This window comes from Bombus vancouverensis, chromosome 6 (assembly GCF_051014615.1).
Source record: "Bombus vancouverensis nearcticus chromosome 6, iyBomVanc1_principal, whole genome shotgun sequence".
NCBI lineage: Eukaryota > Metazoa > Arthropoda > Insecta > Hymenoptera > Apidae > Bombus > Bombus vancouverensis.
Genome location: NC_134916.1, coordinates 11,242,202 through 11,252,976, shown reverse-complemented (window position 1 = coordinate 11,252,976; position 10,775 = coordinate 11,242,202). Strand labels below are relative to the sequence as shown.

At 42.1% G+C, this 10,775-nt stretch overlaps 1 protein-coding gene and 1 long non-coding RNA gene across 4 annotated transcripts in view; one reads left to right on the top strand and one right to left on the bottom strand.

Moving 5' to 3' along the window:
* The first annotated feature begins 542 nt into the window (after positions 1 to 542).
* Positions 543 to 10,775, top strand: part of InR-2 (insulin-like receptor-like) — a 109,100-nt gene continuing 98,867 nt past the window's right edge. For 2 of the 3 annotated variants that reach the window (XR_013058713.1, XM_033331813.2), the window contains exon 1: positions 543 to 680. The gene's annotated coding sequence lies outside the window, so the exon portion shown is untranslated. Of the gene's footprint in view, positions 681 to 1,334; positions 1,411 to 10,775 lie in introns of those variants that run through there. The other variant, XM_076619593.1, reaches the window with a different exon arrangement.
* Positions 1,408 to 10,775, bottom strand: part of LOC117155641 (uncharacterized) — a 153,762-nt gene continuing 144,394 nt past the window's right edge. Inside the window, exon 3 of the long non-coding RNA XR_013058715.1 lies at positions 1,408 to 1,841. This is a non-coding gene — a long non-coding RNA (uncharacterized LOC117155641). The remainder of the gene's footprint in view (positions 1,842 to 10,775) is intronic.

The window sequence follows — 10,775 nt, the reverse complement described above, 5'->3', positions numbered from 1 at the left end:
CGCGAGCTGTCTCTCTGTAGAAAGAGAGAGAGAGATAGGAAACGAAAGAGGGACCGAGAGAGGAAGGTAGAGCGAGAGAGGGAGGTTCGCAGTGGAACAGCGGCGCCTTGGTGGACCACGAGGCAACGACAAACGGCGCATACATCGCCTCGTGCGAACATGGCCCGGAAGGTGCGCGCGAGGCTACTGCGCAGAGTCTTGTTTTGCTCGGCGGGACGAGGGGAATACGGAGGCGGACGCGCGTTCACGGGGCATGGCGTGGTGCGCGTTCTAGTAAACAACTTGTGTGCGACTCATGCGGGGAATCTGCGTCCCGAGTAATCGTGATTTTTCTGGTGAACAAACGCGATACGCCGGCTCAGAATGAATAGCACCGCACGCGGATAGATCGTTCGCCGTGTGTCTCGCGAAACACGGTCGCGTACGTGGTATTTTAGTGCGGTTTAACCAAGTTCGTCGGTCTCTCTGAGAACTCGACCGCGGACAACCTCGTGTGTTCCTCTCTCTCTGTGCGTATGTGTTTACGTGTGTAGTGACTGATACGCGTGTTTACATAGAACAAGTGTTCCCGGTGTTGACCGATATCCAGTGTCATCAATCGACTTTCGATCAGTCTACGAAGTCGAAGACGTTTCTCGCCGGCGAGCATCCAGGATTCACCTTTGTTCCACGTTGACACGGTAAGTGAATTTCATGGTATTTTCTTTCATAAAACGCATGGCCACACGAGTCGTTGGATTTCGGTCACGGCGTCGTCGTATTTATCCAACAACGCGGCCTACGTTGTATTTTACGAGCAGCACAGAATCGAGCTAAATAGCGAATTCGGAAGACGCGTGTTCCTTATCGTCTACCGCCAATGCCTTTTGTGTTCAATGGAAGCTCGGTATTCGAGTCCTCGTTTCACCAGGACTCTTTCCTCCTGCACGAATGCGCGCCATATACACAGGACAGTCGAATCGAGCATTCACTTTGAACGCCGCTTTCGATTCTCATTGATCGTCTGTTTAGTAGTCGCTGTCAGTGGTCTGGTCACTCTAGTCGGTTGGACTCGCGGCGCGCGTTCCACCGTTTCTCCCGTCTAACGCGGTAAATAAACGAACGCATAAACGAAAGCATCGGAGGCGTAGCGAACGGACGCTAGTAAACGCTTACGAATAAAGATGTAAAAGGAAGTGCGCGATCGTTTACCTCGGATGTTGCATGACATACCATCGATTATAGATATATCGTTCGTCTGTCGAGTTTCCTCTAAGGCTGGATAAAGATCGATTCGGCCAAGCGCGCTGAACGAATCGGATGGTTTCGCGTTCGAGTGTGTCCAAACGATATCAATGGTCTGTGTGATACTGGCGTCGACAAATGTGAAAATCGTGCGCATATGTACTTGCAGCGTGTTGTCTTCGTGGGGTGAGTAGGGGAATCAGGGTGTAAAAATGGCTCGGCGAGAGGAACAGGGGGAGAATAAGATAGACAGAGAGAAACAGAAGAAATGGAGTCTAGCCAAGGGAGCGAGAAGGAAGGAAATAAAACAGTGGCGCACGAGAGTTGGTCGGAGAGATCGGGAGCGGTGTGAAACACGCGATCGGAGCCGATGTTGATCGCCCTCCTGCTAGTTCCTCTGTAAAAGGTCCTCGGAACGTCAATAGGCAGAGTAGCGCGGCTATATCGCGTTCTACGTTATTTCTCTCTTTAGTCACTGACCTCGCGGCTGCTCGGCCAACCTCGTTTCGTCGCCACTCTCGCCTCCTTGTTTACCGCTCTCGACCGATTCCAACTCGACCTCCACTCGGAAGCTTCCTCTCAGCTTCTGCCCGTTTCTCCTTCTGCCTACCGTGTCTCTAAAAAAATTCAAGTGTTTGCACCAATAAGAAGCCAGGTCTAATATTTCAGTCGTTCAGAGGCAATCATTGATCAACACCATAATTCGGATAATATTTATATTTGTGAATAACCGAAGAAATGGAACCTAAACGAAGATTTCTTTCATCTACCGAATATCGTAATGGATATTTTACTTTCGGTGTTTTATACATGTGTTATGTTGTATTCCGTGTATTTTTGTATCTTCGATTTTGCCGTAAGTGCGTCAATATCCACGCTAGAGGAATTTATTATTGAAATTAAACTCTCACAGGGAAAGATGGTGACAAATTCGTATTCGATAATTTTTTGATTTTAATGTCGGCTAGATATTGAAAGGAGAAAGGTACAGCTTCTATGTTTAGAAGTGCAAACGTTTGTTACTACGAATATTCGAGAACTATAAATTATAGCACGTTCGAGGAAGTTATTCGATTTAAGTGAACTTTTGTTGCTTCTGCTTTATTGGAACAGCTTCTTCAATTGCTCTTTTTCAACGATTCTTTCTAAACTTCCTTCCATCTTCACGATTTCACGTATCTGTACATATCTATAACAAGTTTAACAGGAACAACATGTTTATTTGGAAATAGAGATTAGGCGAGTGAGTCAGTTTAGAGTTTGTCGAATAAATAAATAACACCAATATCAAATAGCTATGAAAATGACGCGAATTTCCGAACCTATTCCCTGTTTTCGTTGGTTGTTTACACTCTCGTTAAACTGATTTAGATTCACTGCGACAAAATGCAGCTTCTACGAGCTCGAATGGTAAACGAAACGACGAGTGTGTCTGACGGTCGAGGACATCTACAGAGACGATGATGCTGTTTTCGCCGTAGATTTGGATAAACGTTTGAAACGTCCTAAATCCTAGTGCAAGATCAGTCGCTGAGAGAACATTATATTTGAAATCGTGGATTATTTGTATAAAGCTACATAAAATAACCGCGTCCTATCATAAATCGTTCTTCGCTTCTTCCAGGGAAACAATTTATGTAGTTACAAAGACTCGATTCTCGGAGTGTTTCGAGATTGGCTCGGCGACAAAGAGCAACGAGTTCTTTTACGCACGACCGACAACACCCTGAAAAAGCGACGAAGATCGAGACAACTTCGTTCGAAGACGACAAAGATGACGATGTTTACATCTGGACGGCCTTGGTTGTACCGGGTTATTGTAATCGAATATACAGGCTTCTCGATGCTCTGATACATACTTACTTACTTACACACCATGGCGCGAGAAAATATTCCTCCTGTGAAACGATTTATGCGTTACTTAGTTCCCAGAATCATTCGTTCTCTGACATTTCAGAAAAGGATATGGATTTCTCGAAACTATTTCTCGAATATCTTTCTTTCTTTCTTTTTTTTCCTCTCTCGACTTCAATGATTTCCATCGAATTGATATTAGCCGATAATATATTACCAAATTAATATTACATAATGGAAGGAATTTCCTACGTTTATAAGCAGAAGTTATCTACATTTTTGTAAAAATTATGATTGTCAAACTGCCAATGTGGAATACGTTTCACTGTTTACTAAAACCGGACGTATCAGTCGCAGAAATATATACTGCTAGTAACGAATCAAATAGTTTAAGTGCTCGATATTACAATGACTTTCAAAATTGTCGCAGTATCCTTTCAAATTGAATAATTTGTTTAAAATTGGGCTTTTTTTCGACAAGCTAGTAGAATTCGTTTGCTATATGATATATCAAAAGAGAGAGAAAAAAAAGAAAAATGTTTTGAAAAGATTGAAATTGGTCGGAATCGAGAAGAAAGAATTAAAGGTCAGATTTTTTACCTTTTTTAATCTACGCTTGTAACGAAAATATAAACAACACATTTTCAACATTTATATCAGTTATATGTATATATGCTGTGAATTTCACTGAGATAGGCGGATGCGGAAACAAGCGATAGCCATCGAAAGATGTAGATTTTAGACCGAAGGTTGTGAAAAGTGTGTTTTATATCATTTTTTTTTTACCGTTTGTAGCTCCTGCTAAGGTTAATGGATTTCGATGAAATTTTTACCACGTACACGCGTAACCGATATAAACCTTCGAACTGTGTTGTTTAAATTTTCCTTACAAACGCAGATAAAAGGCTGAGAAAAGCGATCATTGTTTTTCCCGCCATTCCGATCAATCGCAATGTTTTTAAAATTTGCTTTAAATCTGCATCTAGTGAATTAATGCTGCTAGTTTCTCGAAAAATTCAAAGTCGTTTGATTCAATTTAAAAATGTCGGTTTCAAAAGTCACTGTAATAAAATTAATGTTTTCCTTGTCTGTTTCTGTAGCGTCTATCGATTACTTCGATCAATTTTAATATTTCTTACTTCGTTTCATGCATGGTATGAACCATTTTCCAACACACATTCAGATACTCTGCATACTCCTTGGTGTTCCCCATACGAATAATTTGTATTCGTAAAATATATTCGTTTGTACATTGCGATAAAATTTATGCACTATCACTATCAGATGAATCAGAGTACACGCAAGAAGTTGTTCATAATCGAATTTGGCAAATTACAAGTAAATTAGTCAGCTGAAACCAATGTGTCATTGAATCGAGCGAATTGCATCTTTCTTATCCTCGGAAGAACGAAATTTTCGCTCTTTTCACAGCAACAAAATGAACCGTGCTCGGAAAGCAGAATTTTTATTGTCGTTCGTGGCGTGTACGTACGTGGCTCAATCGGTTGCGTAACAACGTATTCGCGTACGCGTCGCAAACAAAATTTTTATTGCGTTCGTCGCTACCACCTCGCTTTTAACATTCTGCGTCGCAGTGCCGACTGTGACTCTATTTTCTCGGGCTTGCGTAAGAAAACGTAAACCCAAGCGCGGCCACGCTCGATTCGCTGTCGTAAATAACGATCCTCCAATGTTTCTGGCCGCTTCGACACCGCAAAAGCCGTTGACGTCACGATGTGACCGTCAACGACGCTCTATTCGCGTCGTGACGTCCCTCTATTCGGTAAAAATCGGGCTTCCAGCCTATAGGTCCAGCGAGACCCGTAAAGTCTTGCCGTGTACGAACGTACTATGTCAGTGCATGTGTAAAATGTCGTTTGTTCGATGTTTCAATTTATTAATTATCAATTATCATGATCGCATTAAAAGCAAGAAAAAGAAAATTACTATAAATCATGTTATGTCGAGCGTTAAGGAGATTGCGTTTACGCAAGTGTTATAAAGCAAGGAGCTGTGATTTGTCTTAAATTATTTACGCAATGTATAACGTTCATTGATTGTTTCTACTTTAATAGATTATATTTGCTTTAATAGTTTGTTTTATTCATCGATATTTGTAAATTCAAACTACCTTTCCTTATCTGTCGAGAATGTCTAAATAAACATGAACGTAAATGAACTGTCTCTACGTTGACATGCTCGGGTTAACTGAGTTATATTAATAATGAATGCGAGGAAAAAAGGTGGGATTACAAATTATACAGTGGATAGTTAACGTATAGTATAAATCATCGCATAATGGTGTATATTACCGCGATCCTGGTACAACGTAGAACGTCGTCTTAACGCGTAGGCACCAAATCATAAATATTAGAGTTGTCCATAACTGCTTTCTTGTAGGAGAACGAAAAAAAAAACCTCTGGCATTTTTCATTTCTCTTCGGTAAATTAACATTTTTTTTTTTTTTTTGTACAAAATATCCATCACTCTAACTAAATCTGTAATTACAGAATTAATTAATTAAAATACGAAGTTCGTTTGATTACAAGCCAGAACATAGATCGTTTAATATCAATTAATATCAAATTGATATGAATATTCCACCATGCTGTAATACATACTAGTTTCTGATTACACAAATGCGTTTTAATTAAAAAGTCGACCAATTTCACAAAGATCATTCTCGTCGCCAAATCTTTAATTATATATTTCGAAATACGTACTTCGTTAAAATTTGCTTTTTATTATATCGACAGATACGGGTCACAGGTTATTTAAACATTATGTAAAAGGGGATCACGTTACGAAAAAAGAAAAGGAAAGAAAAATTGGTGAACACTGCGCTAGAATCTGTCGGACGTGCCCAGTCTATCTTTTTCGTAACAATCTCAACTGGCGTTTCCGCTCTCGGGGATCACTGTCAACGCGCAATTATCCGTATTCTTATCGCGAACACGCGCCTTCTCTACAGTCTAGCTTTGTCACTATTTTACACGTGCTGCTCGCGTACCAACGCCAGAGTTGCGTGCCAGTGAATCTTTATGAATAGTAGTTGGTCATTCAATTGCAAACCCAGAAAAACCGGCGAATACTATAAAGTTTACTTACTAAAGAATTTTAAACAGTCAGCCTACGAGTCCACGTGTCTTTAGTCGGTGTGAGTGTTCTATGGGCGAAGGTCGTGTTGTAGCAATCGCGAACATTATCGCACAAGTATTCGATTTCGAGGATAGTTGCTTGATGCGCGTTTTAATCCCACGGGAGCAGCTGATGACAGCAACTCCTGGCTTTCATACAACTTTGTATATATCGTAGTATTTAAATCGTTTTGTTATTTCCAAGTTCGCGCTACTTTTTGAAAGACGATCAGTCAGATGTTGCCTCCTTCGCTAAACAGAGATCAGTGGACTGCGGATGTTTGTGCAAGTTCATGTTTTTATCAACACGGTTAAAAAGATAAAACCTGAAACCTAGAGATGTGTTCTATCATTTCTATCCTATGTATTTTTGGGTTCTATAAATTTCCCGTAAAATTAATAAACAAACATCTGCAGTTTACACATCATACATTGTAAAAATAATCATCTATAATAAGATACGTTCAAACCGAAATTGATATCTCTCGAAAGCTTCATATGGTAGACATTTTCGATATTACATTTGAACTTAAGACGAACGACGTGTGCCATTTGCAAAGTGACGTTATAGATTCAAATAATACAACTGTGCAATAACCGAAGATCGCGTAAAATCCTCGTAACCTAGTGTCGAGCATACTTTGACCAAGTTCTTCAACGATTCCCTTCTTCGGCTTGCATTTTAAAAGATTATCATTGAAAAATCCAGACACAGTCTCTCACTTCCGCCGTTACGTCCGGCATCACCTTCGACGGTGTGAATTGATCGGCACTAATTAACTCAATGGCGTGTTGGCTGAGAACAACCAGCTGCCCCCACCCTGTTGTCCCCATTACCGTGTGTACAAGGGGCGTTAATTAGCGCCACGTTGAATACGTGAACCGAGTATCAGTTCGTACGATTGTTTCTCCCCTTGCGGAGGGTCGTCCCAGGAGTTTTCACTCGATACGCCATAAGGCGTCCTTCGATCCCCTTCGTTTACTCGATCGCAGTTCGAGGCATGGCAATCGAGAAAGTCGAACCAAACCACGTTCGTACGTTCATTCTATCGTCGTATGCTTTTTGTAGAATGATACGTTGATTTTAATTCCTATTTAGAAGTACTAAAGTACCAAACAGAGAGTAGGATAATCTTTGGAAGCGATTAGGAAGTTATCGGAACTATCAAGAATTACAGGTTTCGTTGGAAATCTTTCGTACGTAAAGATAGACCGAGATTATAAAAAAATAATTATTGGCACACGATATACATATCTATTTATCTATTTGTGCATTATTTTAATTATCCATTACTCCTATCTTAATATTCCCTCTCTACGTACATACATATTCTGGTTAATTCTGGATATGAAAGTAACATTTGAAGCTAATAGTCGGTCGCTATAGCACGAAAATAGATAAATATCGATATCGATACGCATGATTTCTCGCTTCGAAATTCTACGTTAAACAATCTCTGAAAACGTTAGAATTTTATCGTTTCGCGAAACTACAATAATCAAGATATAAGAAGCCGAGAATCGTAGCACGTTTGATTCATCGTGTTTCTTATATAACTCTTGCAAAAGGTTTCTTCAAATTTCTGTATCGTTATTCCAGCAGAATACGAAATCACAATCAGTCGATCGTTTCCTGGATAATTTAACCCAATTAGCACTCTACGAAACCAGGAAGTGTCTCGACATTTATGAAAGAAGGTATATTAGAAGGCTCTCAGCTGGTGGTCACGTATCGATGAAAACTGTAGGGATTCTGAATTCGAGACGCGTGATACGTACGGTTGTCGAAGAAGGGAGGGTCGCAACTAACAAAGGGTGGGTGGGAGGATAATGAGGAAAGAGGAGACGGAGGGTAAGAGCTAACAAACTGGTAAGGAAGAAAAAGAAGACAAAGAGAAGATGATGAAGCACGGAGAAGAAAGGCGAAGAAAGGAAGAGGGAATGGGTGCCCTTCCATGAATGCCGTTGCTCGACCACGTTAAGTATGCAAACTGTGACTATGTAAAGACGGTGCGCGGGAGCGTGAACCCGACGACGGTGGTGCTGGTTCCACCTTCCACGAACCACATTTCATTCGACCGTGCGTATAGTCTGCGCTCGATGGGAACACATCGCATTCCACGCGTGTACTCGCGTTGTCCCAAAAGCGTTCACACGGCCAGACACACAAGGGCACCCACGTTCTTCTCTCGCTTGTATACAACGCAGAGCCGTACATACTTGACACCGCCTTTTCCTTCTTCGACACCTCTTTTTTTTCACTTGTTGCGACTTCATGGCGTTAACGCGCCTATACTCTTCGGGGTTCTTCGCATATGTACAATGAGACCATACAACGGAAGTATCGTCGTTGTTACATACCGAGGAAGCTTTTTCCCTGAATTTCAGCGGTAAAAACGTTCGAATAGCTTCGGTTAATCGGCCCATATCTCGTTGGCCTAAAAACCCGTCTCGACCTATTTCCCCCGTTCCATCGAGCGTACACGTTATAGCGTTCGACGTTCGTGCCCCATTCGACGGGTGTTCGCTGGCTATTCCGCGACCAAACGTTCTCTTGGCGTGAATGGATAATTATTCGATCGAGCGAAGATCACTGTGAAATTAATCGAGTGCGAAACCGAGGCTATCGGGTTGCAGTATCATCAGAGGGAAAAAGAGAGACGAATATAAAGGTGGGTAAAGATAGAGACGGAGACTACCTAAAACTACGTCGTCCCGACGATGTAGCCATACTTACCTTTCTCCCGTGACGTTTCATCGACGTCGTCGCTTCTCTGTTTACGCGCGAACAGCGCCTCGACGGGTTACGCTACTTACACACAGGCTCGTCTCTTCAGCCTTGGCACATATAACCGACCGCCGACCGTGTTGGCGCGCGCGTGTACACGACCTATTGCCGTGTTCATACGTGCACGTGTATGATGTAGCCCGTGTGTGTCCTGATACGTAGGTGTACGCGTGTGCGTACGTATATGTGAAAAAATATAGAAGGGGAAGCCGAAGGGCGACGAATCGAGACAAATTCGGGCGAAGGGCATCGTCCGCGTGCGGAGTCCCGCGGCGTGGCGCGTCTTTTTTTCTTGCCCCTTCCAGCTCCGGTCCGCCACCTTCCGTCCGTATACCCCGTAAATTACGCAACGCGCAGAAGCGGCCGTTTGATTATTCGTCGCCGAATCGGCGCGCGGAATGTAGGCCGGCCGTTCTCTCCCAGCGCGCGTATACCGTACGCTGGCCATGGATTTTCGAGGAAATTATCGCCTGGGCCAGAGCACACGGTTAGAACTCTTGACCGAAACTCTCGAGTCTGAAAATTGCAAAATACCAAGCGGATCTCCAGGGTCGGAGAAATCCGAATTCCACGAACGATCGTGAGCTAAGAGGAAAAAGCCTTGGACGCGACACGGATACACCGAAGTGAGAGATAAGTTTCTTTTTCCTCGTTCGAAGTGTAGCGATCGAACGTTCGGACTCGATGAAACGGACCGAAAGCGAGAGTGTCGTCGTCGAAGGCACGCGTTCGCCGTATATATACGTAGTAGCATGCATCTGTCGTCTATTATTGCGCAGCAAAGTGCGCTCGAGTTAACGCGAGTCCACTCGATTTGGCCGAGGCGATGATCGTACGCCTTCTAGACGGGGTGAGATAGAAAAAGAAAGATATAGCACGAGTAACGCGTGCTAGTCGCGCTTACATATGTACGCGGTGACGATGCGTACGACGTACAAACCCGTTCATAAATTAGGACACTCACAGAAAATGAGGTTATTCTCATCGTTGTCGAACGATTAGAAAACTGTCCAAGTATTTTACATAATTTCGCTTTTACATAATTCAACGAGTATTAATTATTGAAATTTTACGATTCACAGGCTGCAAATTATGAGTATCAGTAATAATTGCCTTTACGTAACATTAACGAGTTTAGTAGGAAGGCAAATGGAGTTTTAAAAGTATATTTTACAAGTTACAGATCGGATATTTATCTTATTTCATTTAAAATTGTATACACACATACACACACACACACATAAAAGAGAAGTTTATACTCTGCATACATTTGTAGCTTGTTAATTCACCGATGTTATTAATTGGTAAGTTATGACCATAACTTAGGAAATACTATAATTTCTACATCACTGTTATTCTTTTAAATAATATTAACAAATTTCGCTTATTACACAATGGGTATATAAGATCACATCCTTGATGAATATGAAATTGTAATCGATTAACCAACACGAGAATGTATATGGCATACAACGTTACAGGACGTACCGAGCATCCGGCGTTTCTTCGCACGCTCGCTGCGTCGTGTTCTCGCGTTCACAAACGGTAGACTCGTGTTGGTTCCACCCACGTCGCGCTTAGAACCGTACGATAGAAATCTAGATCAGCCGTGGAAAACATCAGACGTTCTACATTTTCTCGAGGCACGCGTGTTTATCGTTCGTGCGATCGTCAAACGCCGGAACAAAACGCGACTTTTCTTCACCTTTTCTTTACTTTCCTTTTTTATACTTTACCCTTTCGTCCGATAACCATGAATCGCTGTCCATTC